The following is a 24,430-nucleotide window of genomic DNA, read 5'->3' on the forward strand; positions in this document are numbered from 1 at the left end:
CTAACAAGTGGGACCCGACGATAATGCTCGCGAATGTAATCTTCTATTTGCGGGGAACTGCACGAGTCTAGTTCGAGACGCATGAGGCAGATCTGACGAGTCTATGCGCAGAATTTACGCGATTTATTTGGGAGACCTATCGGACGACAACTAGCGGCCAAGCATGCACTCGGAGTTCGTGCTCAGACGTGCACGCAGCCGTACATCTCGTATATTAAGGACGTGTTGTTTCTGTGCCACAGGGTCAACAAGGACATGCCTAAAGCGCACAAGGTGGGACACGTACTGAAAGGCATAGCCGATGACGCATTTAATCTGCTACTGTGTAAGAACTGTTCTACAGTAGAGTCGGTCATCGCTGAATGTCGTCATTTTGAGCAGGTCAAAAGTCAACGTATCACTCATCGCTTTGACCGACTTCCCAATGCAGCGGCCACGTCCTCATCCGAAGTTTAGCCACGCTTCGGCAAGCGCAAGCCCCACAAAACGTCACCAGGATCGTCCGTTGAGAACTCGTGGCCATGAACCCGTTACCCCTCATGACGGTATGCCAAGCAACAACCTGGCTACAGTTTTGCTAATTCAGGCCGTGGTTCACGAAGAGGTCGAGAATATGGTCATTTTACCCGTCTTTGATAACGGTAATGCTGCTACCCACCCGGTCTCCCCTGTCGTTGCTGCTGCAAGACCGAAAACGACCATCAGGCCACGTTATCGAAATCCACACCTGATGACCGGCCTATCTGCTTCACATGCTGTAGGATTGGACACATCGCCCGCCATTGCCGCAGCGGCTGGCCCACGTCCTATCGACCAAACCCTCATTATCGCCCGGACCGTGCATCATATGCTTCGTCGTTCCGTCCTGAGGCCTCAAGTGCTGAACGTCCTCCAAAGAAAACCGGATCAGCCGCTCACTATCGCCGCAGTGCCGTCAGTCCCGCTCGCCCCAACCTCGCCGCTCTCAGTCTACCTTTGACCGCCTCTCGGAAAATAGCCAGTACAGCCCCCTCCGGGGGCTGTACTGGCTAGTTTGACTACTGACTGGCTACTGACTGTTTGGCTACTGACTGGCAACCGTACTGGCTACTGACCGCAGAACCTCCACCGGATTTTTTCCCGCCGTCATCGCAGTCAGGTTCGTCCTTCGACCACTTCGCCGGCACGATATCAAGAGACCTCGCTCCTGCACAATCCGTTGCCCTTCGCCGCGTGCTAGTTTCCTACCAGGATATCTTTGACTTTGGCGACCATCCTCTGGGCCAGACTACCGTCGTCGCCCATCGCATTCATACCGGCGATGCGAGTCCTATTCACCGACGGCCTTACCGTGTGTCAGCTCCGGAGCGTGCTGTCATCCGACAGGAAGTGGAGAAAATGCTGGGCAAAGGCATACTTGAACCCTCATGCTGTCCTTGGGCCTCGCCCGTCGTACGTGTGAAAAGAAGGACAATAGCTGGAGATTCCGTGTAGACTACCGCCACCCCAACCAGAGTACCAAGAATGATGTGTATCCTCTCCCGCGTATTGATGACGCAGTGGACTGCTTGCACGGCACCAGATGTTTCTCTTCCATTGACCTGCGCTTAGGATACTGGAAAATTGCTGTGGACGACCAAGACCGCAAAAAGACCGCCTTCGTGACTCCTGATGGCCTCCATCAATTTAAAGTGATGCCTTTCGGCCTATATAACGCTCCTGCTACTTTCGGGCGCATGATAGACTCTCTTCTTCGATGCATCAAATGGTCCGTATGCCTTTGCTACCGGGACGATGTTATCGTTTTTTCGACTACGTTTCAAAACCATCTCACTGGCCTGTCCACCGTCCTTGATGTTTTTCGCCCTGCTCATCTGCAGCCTAACTCGTCGAAATGTCGCTTTGGGCACCCTCAAATCTGCGTACTCGTCCACCGTGTTGACGCTGCAGGCGTGTAGCCAGACCCTGACAGAGTCCGCGCGGTTAGTCAGTTCCCTACACCACGTTCGGCCAAGGACGTCCGCAGTTTTCTTGGCCTGTGCTCGTTCTTCCGTCGTTTTGACCAGAACTTCGTGGAAGTGGCCCGCCCTCTCACTGGCTTACTCAAGAAGGACGTCGTTTCCACTTGGGGTCGTGAACAATCGGGCGCCTTTTCATCGCTCGTTGCCATCCTAACGAACCCACCTGTTCTATCACATTTCGACCCGTCAGCCAGTACGGACGTTCGTACCTACGCCAGTGGCCACGGTATAGGCGCCGTCCTTGCACAACAGCAGCACGGCTTCCACCGCGTGGTCGCCTATGCAAGCCGCCTTCTGTCACCGTCAGAGCAAATTAATTCAACACAGAACGCGAGTGCTTAGCTCTCGTCTGGGCCATCGCAAAGTTCCTACCGTACCTGTATTATTACAGACCACCATGCACTTTCCTGGCTTTCCTCGCTGAAGGACCCTACTGGTCGCCTTGGCCGTTGGGCACTCCGCTTGCAAGAGTATTTATTTTCTGTGTTCTACAAATCTGGACGGCTTCACCAAGACGCTGACTGCTTATCGCGATACCCGGTCGATCCCCCTGATACACTGGAAGATGAACCTGACACCTTTGTTCTGGCCATTACAGACTTCGTCCACATAGCTGGCGCACAGCGCCGCGACTCATGTTTGCGGTCTATTATTGCGATAGCAATTATATGGACGCTTCCACCGGATTTCTGCAGTCGCCGTCGTCGTCGCCGTCGCCGTGAGGTTCCGTATAGATAAAATCTTTCTTCGCCGCGCGCCGTATGCCGGAGCGGAAGCGTGCGGGGGTGCACGCTGTCACGGAGAGCGAACGCACTCAATCTTCCACGCGCAAGCAAAGAAGCGGGAAGCGAGCGCTGGAGGGAGCGGGGGGGGGCGCATTTCTACTCTGCCAACAACCGCACTCGTCGCTCGCTCGCGCCGTCTCTTATCTCCACACGGCTCTGACATTTATGCGCTGTGCATTCGCCCCTCAGTTTCCGTTGAAGCGATAGACCGCACGTACCTTCGCCCGCTGCGGCGTATATGCGCTTGCTGCCAGCGTTTTGACAGTCGTTGTCTGCAGTCATTCAGTGGGATCTATTCATGTTTGTTTGTGCGCGCTCACACCACAGTTAGTAATAGTCGGGCCACATTTTCCAACGCACGCTACACATGCAATGCTGCCCAGATCGGCAGTGCAGCGCTACAGGTGTGTCCCTTCGCACGCGCTGCCCACGGGCAGCGCTTCTCATCAATACCACCGTTTCACAGGCGCCTTCTCGTGGTCATCGAGTCAGTGGTCTCATGTCGGTCTACTTACGCCGCAGCACACCTGCTTACTTAATCAGCTAATGTTTAATACAATTCATATTGCTACCAAAGCCGCTCACCTTACTTCGTATGCCATTGCTGTGTTGCTATCGCATTCATTGCTTCGCCCTTAGGGCGAAACTGTGACATTTTTATAGACGGTCTCAACTCACCACACCCTGACCCTTCCCTACGGATGTTTGTGCTCCACAACGACACCTTACACCGCTACAACGCCCGGCTTGACGACGCTTAGCTCTTGCTTGTTGTTCACGTGCATCTTGGCTCCACTGTTTTGCGCCAGCTTCACAATGCACCGACCGCCGGACAGCTAGGCGTGTCACGCGCGTATGATCGCATCCGTAGGCGCGTTTCTTGGCCTGCTCTCTACCGTTCTGTGCGACAGTACGTTGCGGCTTGTGACCTCTGCCAGCGACGCAAGACTCCTGCACTACTGCCTGCTGGCAGCCTTCAGCCCCTCGATATCCCTGATGAACCATTTTTCCGGGTGGGTCTCGATCGTCTAGGGCCTTTTCCCATGTAAACCACTGGCAATAGATAGGTTGCAGTCGATACTGAGTACGCAACGCGGTACGCTGTTACACGAGCACTTCCCACCAGCTGTGCTACTTATGCAGCCGATTTCATTCTTCAAGACATCATCCTGCGCCACGGTGCTCCTCGTCAGCTAATCACGGACCGCGGCCGCTGCTTCCTGTCTAAAGTAGTCGACGACATTCTTCGTGCTTGCTCGACCAATCACAAGTTCACCACTGCGTACCATCCACTGACAAACGGCCTTACTGAACGCCTCAACCGTACTCTCACAGATATGCTTGCTATGTATTGGTCTGAGGACCACCGAGACTGGGACATTAATTTTCCTTTTGTAACCTTCGCCTGCAACTCTTCTCCTCACGACACAGCTGGCTACTAACCTTTTTATCAACTGTTTGGCTACGAGCCACCATTGCCTAGGGACACCATACTTCATCCTCACGCACACACATCCTCTGCCTATGCTCGTGATGCTCTTGCCCGTGCTGACATCGTCGGCCAGGTTGCCCGCGATCGCTTGTCGGCTTCAACAGGTCAATCAAAAATTTCTCTATGACCACCGACACCCGGGAGGTGAACTTCCCTCCAGGATCGCTCGTCTGCTGTGCTTCCCGTCACGTCACGTTGGCGGTGTGCGAAAAACCCAAGTTTGATTTTGCCTCGACGAAGGGGCAAATTTCGGGGCTCAGTTGTGGTGTGTCCTCTCACGTATCCTGGCCTTTACCACGTCGTACGCAAAGTCACTAATGTTACCTATGAAATCGCACCGCTAAATCCCAAGTCCCCCTCTGCAACAATCGCGAGTCACATAGTCCATGTCTCGCGCCTAAACCATACCACTGTCAGCCCGGGCTCTAATTGCACCGGGACGGTGCTTCAGCCGTCGGCGGGTAATGTCACGAGCGGTGATCCTGTGGGTCGTTGCTTGGACGACGACGAGGACGTGGCTTTCTGGTGTGCACATGCTCTCCTGAACCATTGCTGAGCGCTGTGCTCCTTACCTTGTAAATATAGCCATTTTCTATATATAATCTCCCCCTAACAATATGTTTCAAAGGACCGACAACGGAATCTTCCTTCTACAGTCTGTTGAATTTGGACACCTGCCGTGGTGGCATAATTACTATGGTGTTGCGCTACTAAGCCCCAGGGTGCAGGATTGAATCCCAGCCCCGTCGCTCACATTTCAATTGGCTTGGAAGGCAAGAACGCCCGTGTACCATGCATTGCGGAACTCAGGTGGTCAATATAATCCGGAATCAATCCCTACAGCGCACCTGATAATCAAATCGTGGTTTGGCGCGCAAAACCACAGAATGTAATGCATTTATTTTTTTATTTGGGACGTCCATGTGTATTTATGTATAACGTATTGCTGTGACCTTATTTTTTCTCTATAACAAACTATAACTGAAACAGGGTGACAAAAGGACGATTTCAAATCGCAAGCTTGCGTTTGATGATGATACTGCAGTTGTGAATAAGATATGCTTGCAAACTCAGCAATTGCGCTTCAGGTTTCCATGTGTCTAGTTTCTCACCGTGTAGCTTGCTTTGTTGAGTTTTTTTAGAGGTGTCAGTTGATATACTGAGTTCGTTTTATTCAGCAGTGATGGCGCTGTCATTGTTTCCTGCATGACACATTCCTTAAAAGGCCTCAGGTCAGGCCACATGAAGCTACAGTATCCAAATTTAGCTATGTTTTTCGGGATTTTCTACGGTAAATTTAGTTCTCAGCACTCAACACAATCCAGCAATTCAGTTCCACAACCGCAAAAGGAACTTGCATGATTAAAACATGCTTTTATGTCATTGTTTCCCATAGGTTGAGGTATTCCAAGATTATACTTATAATGTTGGTGGCTTTTCCCACTACCCTTGAAGAACATGGTTAACGCAGAAATATGAGCACTAATGTGGGTTTACGCGAGTAGCGCTAGCAGGTGAAATACTGTTTCCTAGATGAGGTACTCGTAGATTATTTTTAATATTTTGATGGCTTTTCCCACTACCCTTGGTAACATGGTTAACGCAGAAAATATGAGCACTAAAGTGGCCTTACGGGGGTAGCACTAGCAGATGAAGTACTGTTTTGTAGACCTACTCCATCAATTAGATCTAGATCATTTAGATCACAAGCAGGGCTGTCAGCCCGGGTTCCGCAACTGCGTCTTTCCGGAGGTGATCATGCATGTACTCTGTGACTGCATTTTGTTACAACGTTCCTAGCAAAGCTCTTTAGCGGACTTAACAAGCTAAAGAATGGCCCCTTGAAGGAGAAGAGAAGCCGAAGACATCTCGAAAGCGTACTCCATTACTCGAGGTTATGCAGACTATTTGATCCGCCATAAGACTGGCAGCACATTTTACCATAATAAATGTGCACACTTTTTTTTAATTTCTGTTCTCCTATGAAGTCTTATTTCCTTTGCCCTTCTCACATCAAAGGGTAGCGACACACTGGCTAAACTCCCCGTGTTCCATTTCTTATCTAGATAAAAAACATCTAACGGAAGTCCAGTCAACATAGAAGAACTGTTCCAAATCCAGCTTTTATGCGACACTTCCTCTACCAATTCACTACCAATTAGGTTAATACAGACTCTCGTGCGCAACCCGCCCTCATGCTCGGTAATATCAAGGGCACTGATATAATTTTCATTTATAGTAATAACATCATGGATTTCGTATCATTAGCATCATGAACTGCAGACCGTGGAGTCAGCTGGCAACGACCCTCTAGACCACACGACTTCAAAGAGCTTGACTTGCGTTCAATGCGATTTGGACGTTTTAATGGCTGAGGCTAGTGCGACTGCACGGCAGAGATCGCACTACAGCAACGATGGGCAATATGCGCAATAAAACCAAATTTTTCGTACTTGCTGCCTGCCTTTCCAGTTCCGAAATTTAACAAGGAACTCTTTTCTGCGGGTAGGCAACAGTGACATGTGTCTGAGAGTTCAATGATACTATATTTTAGGTGAGTAAAACTACATTGTGGAGATTATTTGTTAACCTTCAAGTTTATGCTCCATATGTTTGCAACCGTGGAATTCAATAACTGCACACTTCTTTTCAACGACAGTGGTAAGCTTCCAGTCAGTATTTGGTAATGCCTGCCGTATGTACTCCAACCTAATTTTATTTTTCTGTAAAGTTCTTTCCTCATGATCAGGGTCCCCTGTGAGTATCTGACCGAGGTAAACGTACTCCTTTAGAGACTTAGAGGCTGGCTGGCGATCCTCAATTCTTGTTACCTTGCCAGGCTATTGACGATTACTTTGTCTTCTGGGTAATAATCTTCAAGCCGACTCTTACACTTCATCGCTTAACGTCCTCAAAAATGTGTTGTAATTCGTCCCTGTTGTTGATGAATAGGACAATGTCAGCTGCAAACCGAAGTTTGCTGAGATATTCACCGTTGATCCTTACTCCTAAGCTTTCCCAGTCAATGATTTGGAATACTTCTAAGCTTATAGTGAATAGCACTGGAGAGATTATGTCTCCTTGCCTGACACCTTTCTTGATAGGTAACATTCTGCTTTTCTTGCAGAGAACCAAAGGTAGCTGTGGAATCCTTGTGGATGTTTGCCAAGGTATTCACGCATTGCTCCTGTAGTGCTTGATTACGCAGTCTATTTATGACTGCTGTTATCTCTACTGAATCAAATGTTCTTTCATAATCTATGAAGCGATATCGAGGCGTTTATTGTCTTGCAAGGCCCTTCTAACTTCATCGCTAGTTATAGAAGGAGTCCTCTGTATCATGTTCGTCACTACTTCGAATGAAATAGCTTGGCTCCTCTGGAACTGTACTGGTCAGTATAGATTTCTTCCGCTGCTCTTACTATGTCATCGAAATGGCTGACGATAATACCCTGCATATTTTTCGTTGCATACATCTTGCATTGTCCTATTGCCAAGTTTTCTTCTCACTGATTTCATGCTGTGTCCATATTTTGCAGCTTCCTCAATGTTTTCCAAGGTATAATTTCGAATATTCCTTACTTTCTTCGGGTTGACCAGTTTTGACAGTTCAGCGAATTCTATCTGATCTTTTGAGTTGGACACTCTCATGTTTTGTCGTTTCTTTACTAGGTCCTTTGTTTCTTGGGAGAGCTTAACCTACTGGTTGCCTTGGTGCCTTACCTCCCACTTCAACTGCTGCTTCCGAGATCAACCTGGTTACGGTTTCATTCATTACCTTTATGTTGTCTTTATCTTCATTTTCTAACGCTGCGTACTTGTTTGCGAGCACCAGCCTGAATTGTTCTGTTTTTACCCCTACTGCCTCTAGGTTGGCCTGTTTCATCTTGACTAATTTCACTCTTTCTCTCTTCAAATTGAGAGAAATCCTAGACCTCACTAACCTCACTAACCTAACACTTCTACATCCTGCACTATGCTTGGATCAGGCAGCAGAGAGTATGAAATCTATTTCATTCCTTGTTTCTCCATTAGGTGTTTTCCAGGTGCACTTCCTGTTGCTGCGCTTCCTGAAGAAGGTATTCATTATTCGGAGCCTATTCCTTTCCGCGAATTCTACTAACATCTCTCCTCTTGCATTCCTAGAATCGATGCCGTAGTTGCCAATTGCTTGCTCACCAACCTGATATTTCCCCACTTTCGCATTGAAGTCGCCCGTGACTACAGTATACTGAGTTTGCACCTTTCTCATTGCTAATTCCACATCTTCATAAAACTGTTCTATTTATTCGTCGTCGTGACTGGAGGTTGGGGCCTAGGCTTGTGCTACCTTTATTCTATACCTCATATTCAGCTTTATTACGACGACTGCTACCCTCTCGTGAATGCTGTAGAATTCATCACTGTTGCCCGCTATGTGCTTATGGATTAGAAAGCCTACCCCGTATTCACTCTTATGTGGAAGACGTCAGTAGCAGAGGACGTGGCCATTAGTCAGCACTATATAAGCCTCACCAGTTCTTCGAACCTCACTAAGGATAATAATATCCCAGGCAATGCCTGATAATTCCCCAAACCGCCCTGCTAAGCTAGACTCACTCGAGTGCGTTTGCGTGTTGAATGTTGCCAGGTGCATATTCCAAGTTAAGGACCGCACAGTTAAGGTCAAATAGTGTATGGCCCTTAAACCACCCGAAGGTACAAATTTAGTTCTGTTGCAGCTGTGCACGACTCTACAACAAACACGTAGCCGCAAGAAATTTTCGAAATGGTGCCGTAATAGTGGAATTCCATGCGTTGATGATCGAAACACAGCCACCGCTCGTTTCGCTGTTTCCTTCGCTACGCTCCATTCGTCGGCTGGTCTCTCCTCCTCGCCGAGTGCTCTTCAATATGTCACGTGACATACGTCATCGCCAACGTGCTTTTCAAAACGCAGTCCACTTGCGGTTAAGGCACGTCCTCGCTAGCGGCAAGCATACCGTCGGTGGCCCGGCCTTCAGTGTCGTAGAAACGTCTGCCGAGCGAGAGGTGTCGAAAGTTGACGGCAGGTCGGCCGGCGCACCACCCGCCGCACGACCATCGGGCCAATCGATGACCGTGAAGCTGTGCGCCTCCGCTACCGGCGGCGCAAACATCATCGGCTGCAACATCTGTTCCAAGCAAAATAAATTCCACTAGATAAAGTGGTCCCTAAATTGTACATCTTATGAAAAACAATATCAACTGTAAAATGTTAGACACGAACGAAAGCTCTGATACTTCTTGAGCTCAGCTGCAGTGCACAGCTACCGATCGCAAACGACCGAGGGCTCGGCTATGCTCGCATCGCAGCCGACGACGACGCTAATATAAACGTATTTTCTTCTTTGTGTACAATTATTGCGAAGAGAGACAATAACGGTAAGAAAATATTGCGGCTTGTGAGCGTCGGTAATACATTCCGAAACGCTGTCCGCTTTAGCTTTGAAGTGAACCGGAGAAGGCCTCGCGACGATACCGGCGCCGTCTTGAGATCAGCGACGGTGAGGCGGCCGCACAAATGGGTCCCAGTCTCATCCTCTCCACTGCAAAGAAATCTCGCCGTTCACGAGCAAAACCGCCGTCGAACAACCGCCCGCGAATAGCAAACGGCGTGCAGCGAGTTACTCTGCTGGTAACGTGGACGGGCCTCAACCGCGACTCCGTGCTTCTCGGATACCCGCTGTTGCTGCCGTGCCGGCCCGTGCTAATGCGAAGCATGCCACTCTGGACCCTGTGTTGCGCGCACGTCGAGAAAGGCAACACTGTCGGACCCTGTTCGCGCAGCTAATCAGAACGCTAAGCACGACTGTGTTGGAACGTGAGCGATGTAGCACTTACTTTGCGGGCTGTAATTACCGATTCGCAACTACGCATAAGCGATTAACACGGCGAGGAAGAGCAGGGAGCGCGCATACCTACTAGCAGACTAACCGGAAGTCGTAGGTTCTCATTCGACCAATCGACACCGTCGCCCCCTTTGACATCACCAGGTGTAATTCACCCTGGTCGTCATGACGTCACACTGGTGACGTCATGACGGATACCGTAAAGGCGCGGAGAGGATCACGGCATTGTTTTTTGATTTTGTGGCGCGCATGCGGCTCGCAGCGCTGCCGCGTTTGTCGTCGTTGATCGTGACGGCATTCGGAATACGGTGCGCGTGTTTACTTGAAATGTTCAAAAAATATTGGACGTTGTTTAAGGGCCCTTTAAGTTCTAACAGTTATGTTCGAGAACAAGTTAGGAACCTACAAAGAGCTATGGAATGAATCATGTTAGGCCTAACTTTAAGAGACAGGAAGACAGCAGTGTGGACCGGTGGTCCATTAGAGTCACACATGGATACCAGAGAAGGGAATCGCAGTCCAGGACGGCAGAAAACTAGGTGGGGTGATGAAGTTAGGAAATTTGCAGGCGCAAGTTGGAATCAGATAGCGCAAGACGGGGGTAATAGCCTTCGTCCTGCAATGACTGCAAAATGTTTTGAATTGCCTAAGATTACGTGTCACCATTCTGGCCACTAAAGATAATTACGGTACTACCTTGTAAGAAGCTTAATCATCATGTCCACATTGTCAGAGAAAGGACGTAATGGACTCCCTAAATGCATGCCGTCAACACAAAATTTAGTACTTATTAATTTGAGTACTAAATACTGTGCTAAACTCCAAGCAGTGATTAGTAAGAGTTTGTCTATCGGTACGGCGTTTTCTCAGTCATCTGCTTACGCAGACAAACCGTTACGTGTGGGTATGTAGTTTTCTCTTTCGTTAAAAGCGTCTAAGATAAAGAATACAATTACTTTACCTCAGCTAATACAGACTACTTATAGTTCCACGTAGAGGGTGGCGTGGATGGAAGAAAACATTGCAACGTCACCTTTACATGGCTTCTTACGTATTTACTTAGTCTAAGCCCAACACACAGCCAACAATTCTTTACCACCGCTGAGTAGCTCTTTCAGGCCACATTGAACATCGTGATTGAATAGAATAAACGACACAAAATATCTTCTTTTTTATACAAGATTATGGCTTACACCGCTCTGTCGAAAGTCACAACGCGCACGATCTACTTTTATTCATGCTTGGAAGTAACGGAAGTAGTGCTTATGACATCGTTGTTTATTAATAGCGTCAAAACTTTAACTATGAGAATCCATGAACAATCATGAAATAGGCAATAAAAGATTATTCAAAAATTAGAAAACGTTATTCGCCACGAAAGCATTAAATCCTCGAAAAATCAATGTATCGGAAGAGTGGCTGCTGGCATATTTAGGTCGGTGAAATACCTCATTTGCCACGACGTACGGCTCAAATTTAAGGTGATGACATTCAGGCTTTGTATGGCGTCAAACACATACATTCGCGGGATGGACACTGTGCACGTTGAAGTGGGAAAGCGGTGTCTTATTGTTAGAAGGCATCGTCGTTATTGCTTGAAACTTCGATGATCACCTCAAGAAAATTAGCGAAGTATTTGAGGCGATAAAATCACCAGCGCTCACTCGGAACCAAAAAGTGCCGCTTCACGTACGATGACTTCTTGTGCCTGGAAGACCTCGTCAGTGAGACTAAGTCCGTCGAAAACGAAAGAAGAGAGGAGTTCATTAGAATGTCCGGAGGGGCTAGTTGGTTGATTCTAATGACTGACTGCTAAATGCTCAAAATTGGGAACCTGCACACCACACAACAAGGGACGCGCAAACAACTGCGGTCGATCATTCTTTGTGTCTCCCCTTATGTAGCGTCCTATTTCCCAAATTTGAGAAATTAGCTATAATTCATTAAGACCGGAGTCACTGCCAAATTCCCGAAACTCGTTGGCAGCAAGGCCGTACGCTTGTTATTTGGCCTGTGCGCAAGCTGCAGGCACCTTGTGATGGAATTTTTTTGAATTCACAGTCTATCTGACCTATCTCACGAAAGGGAAAGTCAAGCTGACATGTCGATGAACTGCAGTTGGAAGCATTTAACACAGCAAATTACGCCTGCAGTTAAACCCACTCATCGGAAGCATTGATGGAGGCGCCGGTACCGCAATTCACAGCACCGCAAGTACCGAAGGAATTGACAGAATTCTAGGTCATATAAAAGCAGGAATTGACATCGTCGAGATCAAGAACAAAATTCACTTGCTACAGGATGCAAAAGTCCGACCATTTAGGCTATGACAACAATCTCGCTATGACCTAAGCGGTTGGCTCTGCAAAGTCATAAAGGACTACCACGTCTTGTGTTGGCTGGTAAGTCTGATGAACTGTTTCTGCCTCCTGCTACGCTGGAGCCTGAGGCTGCGCAAATTTGACAACGCTGTGATATACTACTCTAGACGGGAAATGTCTTGTGCCGAGTGCTTTTTCGCGTTCCTGTGAATCCGCCGCCTGACAGCCAACAGGGCGGTAACAATTTATGGTAATTATAAGTGGCAGTCATGCAAAACACCAAATGACAGGGAGCTTACTCGAACTTAAACAAAATAAAACCTCCATTGAGTATTTAGAAGGCAATACCTGCCTTTTCCAGTATATTTAGGCGTGCATTCCGGGTAGACATTTTTCCAACAGAGCGATGTGCTCGTAAAATCTGAACAAACCACGCCGAATTCCTCCTTGTGTCCTAAGCAATGCGGTCACTGTTTCTGTTCGCTCTTCATGATTGTTGGACGGTGGGGTCGCTCGGTTCATAATGTACGCGGGCTAGGCTAACTAACACATCGTGCTGAATACTGAATACTGAACACTGAATACTGGTTTATTTCAAGCCTACATACAAATAGTGGATTTCAGACATTCGATTACTGTATGCAATGCCTCATGTGTAGCTTATTGGCGCTGATATTCGTAGCCCGCCATGAGGGCAACTGAAGTCACAGTGAACAGTCTCGATCTGTAATCACTCATATTGTATTCATTTTGGTCCGATGAAACCGCTCAAGCGTCAGTTTAAGATAATGTAGAATTAGTTTCTTGCGCTGCGAGGGATAAGTGGTTCTATGTCATCTGTTTCGCTGTCCCGTCTCCCTCCTTTTTTTTTCTTTTTTTTCGAATTACGCCGAAATGGGACACCTAAAATAGCTTTTTTTATTGTGTGCGAATTCTTTCTCTCCCTCTCCTCCTGCTGCCAATTCCCATATAGATAGTTCGATTTGTGGTCGTTTATTTTGCCATATCATTGAATGCTACAACAAAACAACCTCCCTCAGGCTATCAGCGCTTTATCAGTTGGTCCTTCTGCCTACGCCGTAAGCAGCGGCTAGCCGGAACCTCAACTTTTCGCTGACCGACATGGAGGCGTAGCAGAACAATGATGAACTAATCGGCACTTTCGATCTGCGAAAAAATGGATAGTTTTAAATCTTCTTTTATATTTGTTTGCCATACTGAAACAAAATTTGTTTACAAACAATAATACCGACCTTCCTCACTAGGATACTATGCCAACCAAAAACCGACAGATATTTTCACTTAACCAGATAGCGTTGATGCGCGAAAGAGAACATTGTGATAAACACCACGGAACCAGTGTTGATGTCGTTCTCTGATGTCTTTCTCTACATGAGGCGACACCTATGGAGCACAGCCTTTCACTTTTAATTAATCCAGCGGATATGTGGCCTCTGAAATCGGATATGTGGCCTCTGAAAATGTGGTCCTTTTGTGCTTCCTGCCTTTAATTTTTTGGTGTTTGTTAATTCTGCCAGTGAAGAAATACAGCACTCCAGAATAAATGTTAGCTCATAGTTTAGCAGTTTGTGAAAAACATTCAACCTCAACATTTAGCATTCATACATGAAGTAGTTATATAAGCTAGCAAATGGTAACTAGCAATTACAGCAAATAGAAACACCATGAATCCTTTAGGCGTTACTTAGTCAAGTAGTATTGAAATCAGACGTGAATATTTAATGTTATACATAAAGTGTAGAAACCTACTATAGTTCTGCTGCACAAGTTCAAGAATACCCCTATGTATTATGTCAGGCCACACGACAGCCTGGGCATTTTCATTTACGACATACTTGCAAGAAATATTTAATATTTTTAAAAGAACGAACTAAATACAATAATTAAATGTGGGAATATCCGCAACTTGCCGCTGGCTCTATAACGCTGGTGGTAACTTACAAAAACCCCTGAATGCACGAACCGGCAGTCTAAGCGTAAGTTGGATGATTATTATACTGGGAAATACTGCATCCTCAAACCCACGAATCGAAAAAGATTCATGAATTGTAGACCACTCAAAACTGGGCTGTGGTCCAAAGAAGTTCAAAAGTATGAACTGCATCTGAAAAATCTATGAAAGATAGTGCAATTTCTATAATGTAAGAGCACAACCTTTGGGGCCAGATGAAAGAAGAGAAACTAGAACATTGGAAAAGTAAAAGAAATTCAGAAAGAGGTATCACAAAGAAATGTATTGGCTGAAGGTTAAGAACATCAAAGCGAACAAGATGAGCTTTGCGATCAAACGCGAGTACATAATATTTAGTTTGTCATCTATAGAATTACGTATAGTTAGATAGGCAATATTAGGGATCGAGGAGATGTTCCGTTGTGTATTAGGGTGGCACAATGGGTGTCAAATACGCTGAAACGCTGTCAATTGCGGCCGACTACTATGTGGAGTGCTCACATTTGAAGAATAACATGATGAAGTTTTTTGAGGTAACAAAATTCGAGGTCTCAGCTCCTGCAGCTACCGGTGCATCAAAATCCAAGGGGTCAACTATGATTTCTACACTCGTTACTTACACATAAATTTTATGCTAATGCGTCCAAATTTAAAATTACATTTCATGCCGCCGATGAGCAACATGAGAAAAAGGTAAGAGCAGGAGCCAACGTTTCGACAAGTGGAGTTGTCTTTTTCAAGGCGACATATGCTCTCCTCGGCACATTGTATATATATGCACGGTTCTTCTAAACAGGTGAGAGGGTAAGGCAGGTGGGCTAGTTGAGGAGATAGGCCGTGCTAACGGCGAGGGTGTAGAATTGAAAAGAACGGCAATGCGCTACATATCGGCGGTGGAGGAATTTGAGGCAGCGCCATGTGTTTGCCGGTAGACGTGTCATGTTCCTCTTTTCGTGGAAGGGGGCTGGACGATGTGGAGGGGGGGGGGGTTATCAGCTCCGGTGGAAGTCAGTGAACTATCGTGTCTCTGAAAGAGAGAACAAAAGTAGCGGCAGAAATATGGTGCTTGAGGGAAAAAACTAATATAAAAATATAAGAACGAATGGAATGAATGAAAGGAAAGGGAGGTTGGAATATTATTGACAACCCAATAATAAAAAGAAAAACAACAACAAATAAACTAAGCAAATCAATGAAAAATACGTAAGTGTTATTGAATATAGTTTGAAGTTTAGCATAGCGATTACATTCTAAAGCTCCCTTTGAAACGTTAATGATTATTGGTTGCAATGTTTGGAACTTATGGATGACGTATGATTCTCTATACATTCTGTCTCGCGCAGAACGGAAATTAGACTGTAGTATGTAGAGTTCATCAAAGTTATGACCTGGTTAGCTGAAATGCTCGGCGACGGCTTTCGGAAGCTATTTAGTTGTGTTCGCGCGATGTCCTATTCACCTGACGTTAATTGATATGTCCCTTTTCGTCGATATATTGTTTCTTACAGAAGGAACACTAAAGCATATAAACTACATTGGAACTAGTGGAAGTAAAGCTAGCTTTCAGTTCGTGTGTATAGCTATTTGCAGTGCTTTTAATTTTAAGGTCACTTTGAAGGTGCCTGCAGGTTTTGCATCTGGGGCGAGAACATGCTTTTAATACGGGGGAATGATGTTGGCTGACTTTTGCGTGCACCAACATGACTTTAAAATTTGGTTTGCGGTGATAGGTAACCCTTGGTGCATCCGGGAACGCTTTTCCCAGACGCTCGTTACTTCATAATAATGGGTGGTAGTTTCATAGGATGTTAATGTTTAGTAGGGCATTAGAATTTATTTATTTATTTATTTATTTATTTATTTATTTATTTATTTATTTATTTATTTAGTTAGTTAGTTAGTTAGTTAGTTAGTTAGTTACCTCACAGGCTCCCGAAGGAGTATTGCGGGAGGGGAGGTTACAGGAAATTAGCAAAAAGAAAGGAGTACAAAGACATTATACATTGTTGCCGGGTAAACATGAAAGAACAAATATCTAACAATATAAATGAAGCGGTATGAGCCTTCTGATAGAACATAAAGCGCAGGAACCTGGGTATGGGAGGAAAGGAGGAAGAAGATAAAATAAAATGGAGCTAAGGTGGACGCCAGTTCCATAGAAAAGTCTATTGTGTCGTTTTAACCAGGAACGCTACATTATTTTGGCGCATCCGACAATCGACTGCATCATGTGGGTGACATTTTTCCTTGAGGAGACCTCCGTAGAGAAGATAATCTTTTTGAGATTCAAGCTCAAGATGAACCAGCGATGGAACTACCTCGTGAACTTAACTCGGCAGAACTCGGGAGCCTGGTTTTGGAGAAGGCTTCTGTGGACATTGCTGAACTACGCCGGAAGGGTGCTGTGAAAGTGAACTTGCGTCTGGTGACCTTCAACTAGCTCGTTCTTCAACCGATGTGTCAAAAGGACTCTAGATCACAGTCTACGGCGGAGAAGATGAGACTCGTTTTGAAAACTCTTCAGATACAGCAGGAACAGATTGTGCAACAAAACCAACTGGGGACATCGCTTATTAGCTCGCTAAACGCTGAGAAGCCGGTGACTAAATTTGTAGAGCTCGATGCGTTCGACGATATGCCTTCAAGCCCATAAAGTTGGCTTGAATTCTATGAACATGCCGCTAGGAAGAACATGTGGCACTCTGATGAGGACAAAATTACTAACATGCTTTGTTGCTTGACAGGTGTTGCACGCAAGTGGTACGAGCTGCACATTATTGAAGATGACAACTCTTGGAGCCAATGGAAGGAAACATTCTTGACGACTTTCCGAACCAACCCGGTACAGACATGAGACTCCGGGCTTAATTTCAAATTCAAGCAGGGCTCCCTCGTCGACTATTTCCTTAACAAACGCCGCCTTTTATACCTAGCTAAGCCCGTGCCTGCATATTCTGCCGTAATGGTCCTAATAATGCATGAACTCCATGCTGAAGTGCTGAAGCAAATGCAAGTACGCGCACCGAAAACTATAGACGAGCTCCTGGAGTGCCTTCAGCACATACCATCTACGTCAGAAGAAAAACTAACTACTAGCACAAGCACTTGCTTCAGACCGACTGGCGCGCAATAACCTTGGAAGCAGCACAGAGAACTTGGGTTGGCACGCTCCCACAGGTCGAGTTAACAATGTTGACAGCGACGCTCAATTGTTTCCGCTGACATACAAACTGATAAAGAAGGGTGATCAGTCCGACCCGATGACCACAACTCAGATGGTTTATCTAACTTCCCGTAGTCTACGTCATATTCCCGTCAAAGTGGGAAACATGCATAGGATGGCTTTGGTGGACAGCGGCGCTCCTGTGTCTATAATAAATGCCAAGCTGGTGGATGCAAGTCACCTACGTAGTCGTAGAGTGCTACAAGTACAAGGTTACGATGGAGAAGTGACATTGAATAAACAGTGGGCCTCGGTGAACATTAAGTTCCAAGGCCATGAAGTAGAGAGTGAAGTATTGGTGCTGGAGGGTGCGACGTACAACTTTCTGCTATCCAGACCAGATATCAAGAAACTGAAAATCAACGTATATTGGGATGATGCGGTTTTAGTCGAAGGACTACCAAGGGACGAGACGCAACAGGTATAGACATGATATCCTACGAGTGCTTTCCCAGCGTGCTTTATTGTACCACGATGGCGCAGAATCTGGAAGACACGTCGGATTTTGGGACACCTACAACACGCTATTTAAGCGATTTACGTGGCCTCACATGAAGGTAGAAGTGAATCAGTGCGTTCGTTCATGCCATATTTGCAAAGTCAACAAAGTGAAATATAAGCAACCTATGGACCACAATAATACCATGTCACTCGAACGTGCCTTCTGAAGTCATGCACCTGGACTTCGCCGAACTGAATAAGAAACGAGAAGGAGTCAGAAAAACGCAAGATTTCTCCTGGTTATAGACGAATGTACCAGGATGGTTGCGGCACGGGCAGGAAAATAATATGCAAATAGCGTCATCGATCTCTTCGAAAGGGATGTGTTTAAGACTACCAGGACTATCGTATGTGACAAAGGTGAAGCGTTCAAGAGTGAAAAACTAGCAAGATGGGCCCGAGAACACAATATATTCATCTGGTTCTGTGCGCCATACCATCCAGCGGCAAATGGGCTTGCAGAGCGTGCTGTAAGAGATGTTAAGCAGTGCATCAGGATGTACGATAGTTTCCCTGGTGGATGGGAATGCTCTTTAGAAGCAGCTGTAAAAGTTCACAATCGCTCCTTCACCAGGGGCTTGGCATGAAGTCCACAGTTCGCTTCTTCAGGAGAAACCCCTATTTTGCAGGCAGACCGTGAGTTGGGGATCCTAGAAACTCTCAAGCTAATGGAGGAGAGGGAACAAAAATCTTAGGAGGAGAGGCACCGGAAACGAATGAAAAACAATTTTCACAAAAGACATTGCTCAGACACCCCAGACATGCAAGTCACCGACCTCATTCTAGTGAGGTCCTTACTATGTGGCAATATTGCGGTCCTTACTGTGTGACAAATACAGCCACTCAGAAAGGAATATTGAAGACGGTTTGGTAAATCGGTGAACGTGGCTCGGTTGAATGTGCTTCCATTGGAAACGTTTTCAATCCCCAGGAGGGGTTAGCAAAAGAAACCTGGAAGAGTGAAGTGTACAGAGTACTAGAAGAGTTGTAGTGCGCTCACACCGCGGCAGAGCTTGACGCACTTCGTGTCGCCGCCGACAGGTGGCGCGGCTCGCAGCGTCACCTGAAACTTACCTATGCGTCGCGGTAAAACAGCTATCACTTGTTGCTGTTTTCACCATATAAAAGTAAAATGCACGACGTGCAGCGCACGAAAGTTCTTTTGGTGCACCTTCGCAGTGTACAGTGAAATAAATTACTATTGTTGCGGCTGATCCACAGAGGGTTGGCGATGTTTTGGAGGCACGGATAAACTAGCCTTGCTATTCATGCTGTTCTGTTAAAGGCTTGATACGGCCGCTGCAATGACGGTAGCAAGAGGCACTCGAGTTTTTTTCTGCAGCTGATCGATAAAACGGTCAGTGTGGTTTCGCCACAACGACCGCGCATCCGCGTTTCCAGCACCACCACGCCGAATTTAACCACCACTTCGTTTTTTTTTGTTTTTTTTTCGCAGGTAAGGCGTGCAGCGCCTTACACATTTTCACGTTGCCCCATCTATTCACGAAATTAAATATTTAGGTATCACTGCTGCACAATTTAAGCTGGTTAGCTGGTTATTTATGTATTACATCTTTCGTAACGTTAATGCGACATGAAATCGAAAGGATGAAAATACCAGGTACGCCCGTCAGCAAAAGTATACAGACCACAGGGTCGCCCGAAAAAACTCAATTTCTTTGTAATTAACATGCATAAACTGAAATTGACGAGTACACTTTAAAGCTCGCAATGCCAAGATTGGACTGCAGTCCTGAATTTCAAGTTGCATTCGCAGGCAGTTAAAGAAAATCAGCTTTATCGCGCAATCCCTAGTCCGTATACTTTTGCTCACGGGTGTACATTTATGCTATAACAATGTTTATTTACAACGAAATAAAGAATGATCCCGGAAGCGACGGGAGCAGCCGGTGAAAACTACGAATAGCTACTGTCTAGTGCGCTTCGGCTTTTCTTCGCGGGCGCTTCGGCCCTTTCGCACCTTTTCCTTTTGTTCCTGGGCTTCGGTGTCGTCTTCGTCACGTACTGTGGTAAATTCGGAAGAATCGTGGGAACAGCGTTTTCTGATAGCAGTGGCAATTTTCGCGAGGAATTCACACCTCTTTGCATTCTATAAGGTGCACTGGTCCCTAATTATGAATCGCGGTTTGAAGTGTAAATGACAGACCCGCAAGATTCCTGCAGTGTCGTATCTGCACGGTTGAGGTTCCTCTCCCATTCCTTTCGCCGTTCTTCATCACGTGGAACGCTGAGCAAAGACGCCTTTGGTGCATCTTTCACACGACTGTAGCCAGTTCTGCACTCGGGTGCATAGCAGTATTTTCGACGGCGGCTAGCCATTCTCACTCACTAAGAGTGCACATTGAGTAAAGCGTCAAGCACAGAGCAAGCAGAGAGGATACTGCTGAAAACGCCGGCGGCACTTGCAGTCGAGAGCCGACAACGTGGTTAGTTTAAGTGGTTAGTTTTCATAAAGGAAAGGTTGGCGCTATCTTCTGCAGCCCTTAGGGAGAACGGTCAACGTCGCGATCCAACAGAACGTACTCCATACCAAGCTAGGGAAGTTTTCAGGAGAAACTGGCGGCAGCGCCTCTGGCGGGCGCCGGAGCAGTCAACACTGAGTGCGCCGCGGCGGGGCGGCGCGGGGATACGGCAGTGAGCACACTGCCCCTATTCTAGTACACTGTAGTGAAGTGGTATGAGCCTTCGGATAGAAGATGAAGCGCAGGAACCTGGGGATGGGAGAAAAGGAAGATGAAGTTAAAATAATGTGGAGCTAAGGTGGACACCAGTTCCATAGTAAAGTCCATTGTGTCATTTTAACCAGGAACGCTACATTAAATAACGCGGTAAATGAAACAAAACAACTGTGTAAAGTAGGAAGAAAGGAGTACCAAGAAATTATACAAATGGTAGCTGGTGAAGATGAAAGAACAGGTCTCTAACAAGGTTAACGCAATACAATACAAAAAAAATATACAACTTCGTTAAAGGTATTTACTTAGGTGTGTATTCAGGCTAGTTGTGATGAATTATGGAAATAATATGCATAAGCGTGCTTTGAAGGATACAAGGTCAAGAATGTCAACTATGTCGTGTGGTAGGTTATTCCAATACAGAATGGCAGGTGGTAAAGCGGATGAATTGAAAGCATTGCTTCGGCCAAAGATGCGCTGGAAACTGAGATGATTATTCAGACGCCGAGAACTACGAGATGGACGAGTGAGCGGCATGGTGGACGGGCGCGTGCTATGGACTATTTTATGAAACAGACAAAGCAATGCTATGGTTCTTCGTGATTAAAATATGAGAGGGATAAAGATGACCTAATGCTATTCACGCTAGAGTTGCGGTGATAATCTCTCACAATAAAGCGGGCGGCGCGTTTTTGGACTGACTCGAGAGTCGCGATTAGGTAAGCTTGCTGAGGTGACCAGTTAGGGGCGGCGATTTCCAGTTGTGGCCTTACGAATGTCTAATAGGTGATTTGTCTGGTGAGGGCAGGAGGATTGCGCAAGTTACGTTTAATATAACCGAGCGTACGTGAGGCTTTAGCAGTTCTTTTTTCGATGTGCGCAGACCATGACAGGTTAGGTGCAAGGAGAATGCCGAGGTACGTGTAAGAGTTGGTGAGTGTAACCGGGTTCTTATCTAGTGAGTAATCGAAAGCGGAAAATGTCTTTTTGTGGGTGAGTGTTATTAGTTTGCATTTATCAGTGTTTAGGGTCATTTGCCAAGAAGAGCACCAGTTAGTAATACCGTCGAGATCTCATTGAAGAGCGACGTGATCGGAAGGTGAGCAGATTTGATGATAGATCACACAATCGTCTGCGAGCAAGCGAATGGATGACGTTATTTCGGATGGTAGGTCGTTAATATAGATCAGAAAAATAATGGTACGAGTACGCTTCCTTGTGGTACGCCAGATGTTACATCGCTGTTACTGGAAATATAGTTATCGATGACGGTGAATTGCCTACGGAATGACAAGAAATTTCTTATCCAATATACTTTTAGGGTCAAGATATAAAAATGTTTTGTTATAAAGGCTGTCGGTCTATCAGATTCTGGTGCTGGATATTTCTTACCTAATGCCGACTGCCTTTAAATCTTAGCACGACGTCACAAGCCCGATCGAGAGGAATTTGTGGATAGTTTCGTTCCACTAGCGTTACTTTAAGGTCATTTAAGTGGTGGATGTAATCGCTGTTTTCGCTACAGATTCTTCTTATTTGTTTCCCTTGTCGACAAGAATTCCTTGCTTGCAGTGTCACGGGTGATGGCTGGTGTAGTCTAAACACCGCCGGCTATCCGTAGGCTTCCGGCAAAGTGTCGTTCTCAGTTTTCCCTTCTCTATATAAACCGTGGCGCCGAGGAAGTTCATTTGACTAGGAGAGTGGTGAGCAGTAAACTTAATACTGCGGTGAAAGCTGTTGAAATGGCTAATTAGGTCGGTTAGCGGGTTTGTGCCGTGTTACCATATTATGAATATGTCGTCAATGTAACGCAGGTAGGTGAGCGTTTTTAAAGGGTTTGATTATTTCAGGTTTACATCAAGCTGTCCCATGAAAATGTTGGCATACGTGAAAGTGAATGGCGTTCCCATGCTTCTGCCGAAAGTTTGTAGGTTGTGAATAGAATCGAATTCGGAATAGCTGAGTGTGAGAACTATCTCGGGAATTGACAGGTAGAGGATGGACTGCAAGGTACTTCGACACGGCTTCAATTTCTTCATTCATGAGTATGTTCGTGTAAACAGCAGAAACATCAAAAGTTATTACAATAGCGCGGTCGGAGAGGATTTTGTTGGTGTTAATCTAGTCGGCATCTAGTCGATAATTCTTAGGATGTGGGGCGTATCTTGAACAAAAGATGGGAGGGTGTTTGGGATGTTTGACAGATGGTGATTTGGAATTTAGATAGTGACCCGGTGCAGCAACAGAAGAGCAACAAAATATCTCTACCGTGTCTCACCTCCGTCAGTTTTGACTGGGACATTAACATACGTCGGCTTTTATTGTTTCTTTGGTCGAGATTCACCAGAAACTCGGAAGACAACTGATACGAGAATGGCAATAAAAATTGCTTTCTTCATTATGCTGACGACCTTCCTTCGTGTTTGAAAAATCAGAAATTAAAAAGAACGCTGCAAGAGAATCATAAAAACAATTTCATTTTCTTTCATACCTGTTGGACACCACAAATCGGCTATGCAATGACAATTATAGAGCTTCAGGTAGTGAATTATGGATGTGAATTGACTGCAGCCTTATTTTACATGCAGATGAATTTGATGACTGTATATGAGCAAACTTTATATAGGTTGACATCCAAGATAAGCAAAGCTTACCATATCATTAACCTAGCTTGACTTTTCCCCACATTTCGAGGGGCCTCATGGCATAAATTCTTGCACTGCATGCAACACAACTGATTATGTGCTTCTCGTGCACCTGATTTCTAATCTCAACTGTTTGTTTGATCGTATTTACAATAAGTTATTTGATCACTGATTCTCTCATTTTGTTTGTCCTTGTATATGGTTCGAGTGGAGACGTGCGAATACGTTGGCACACAGCTCTGTTAAGGCGTTCCGTGTTGGGTAATAATGTTGTCCTTCTACAATCTGCTCGATGGAAACACTTAAACAGACCACTCGACCACCTACTCCTGGTCGGTGCGTGCAGAAGAAGGAAAACAAAGGGCTGAGAATAATTTGAGGCATTTTACGTACCCAAACTACGATCTTGTTATGAGAAACGCCGCACTGGGGGCTTCTCATTAATTTTGTTGACTTCAGGTTCTCTAACGTGCACTGATGTTTAGGTACTCGAGCGTTTCGGCATTACGCTACCATCGAAACGCGGCCACAGAGTAACCCTCTCTCGCTCTCCCTATCTTTATATATATATATATATATATATATATATACATACACACACACACATATATATATATATATATATATATATATATATGTGTGTGTGTGTGTATGTGTAGTATCACTTCCACGCTATAGGTGTTGCATAACGTCTTTAGTAGCGGAAAATGTTACCTTTCTTTAGCGTGCTCTAGCACATAGCCCAACGCTGTTTGTATAGGTCGGCTACCTTCCCAGAACACTTACGTGAGTGCACAAATGAGCGGCCGCACCTAATAACGCCATCACAGCCAGCATCACTGTTTCTAGCAGAGGTGCAATTTGCTTGCAATGCTCTCAGTGTGTGTATTTTCAGAGCACTACATAGATGGCACGTTATATTTTT

General features: G+C 45.9%; 1 long non-coding RNA gene across 1 annotated transcript in view; it reads right to left on the reverse strand.

Annotated features, from left to right (window-relative positions):
• Positions 1-23,291, reverse strand: part of LOC119453758 (uncharacterized) — a 49,538-nt gene extending 26,247 nt beyond the window's left edge. Inside the window, exon 1 of the long non-coding RNA XR_005192423.2 lies at positions 23,139-23,291. This is a non-coding gene — a long non-coding RNA (uncharacterized LOC119453758). The remainder of the gene's footprint in view (positions 1-23,138) is intronic.
• Positions 23,292-24,430: the final 1,139 nt, after the last annotated feature.

The sequence above is a fragment of the Dermacentor silvarum genome, chromosome 5, assembly GCF_013339745.2.
Source record: "Dermacentor silvarum isolate Dsil-2018 chromosome 5, BIME_Dsil_1.4, whole genome shotgun sequence".
NCBI lineage: Eukaryota > Metazoa > Arthropoda > Arachnida > Ixodida > Ixodidae > Dermacentor > Dermacentor silvarum.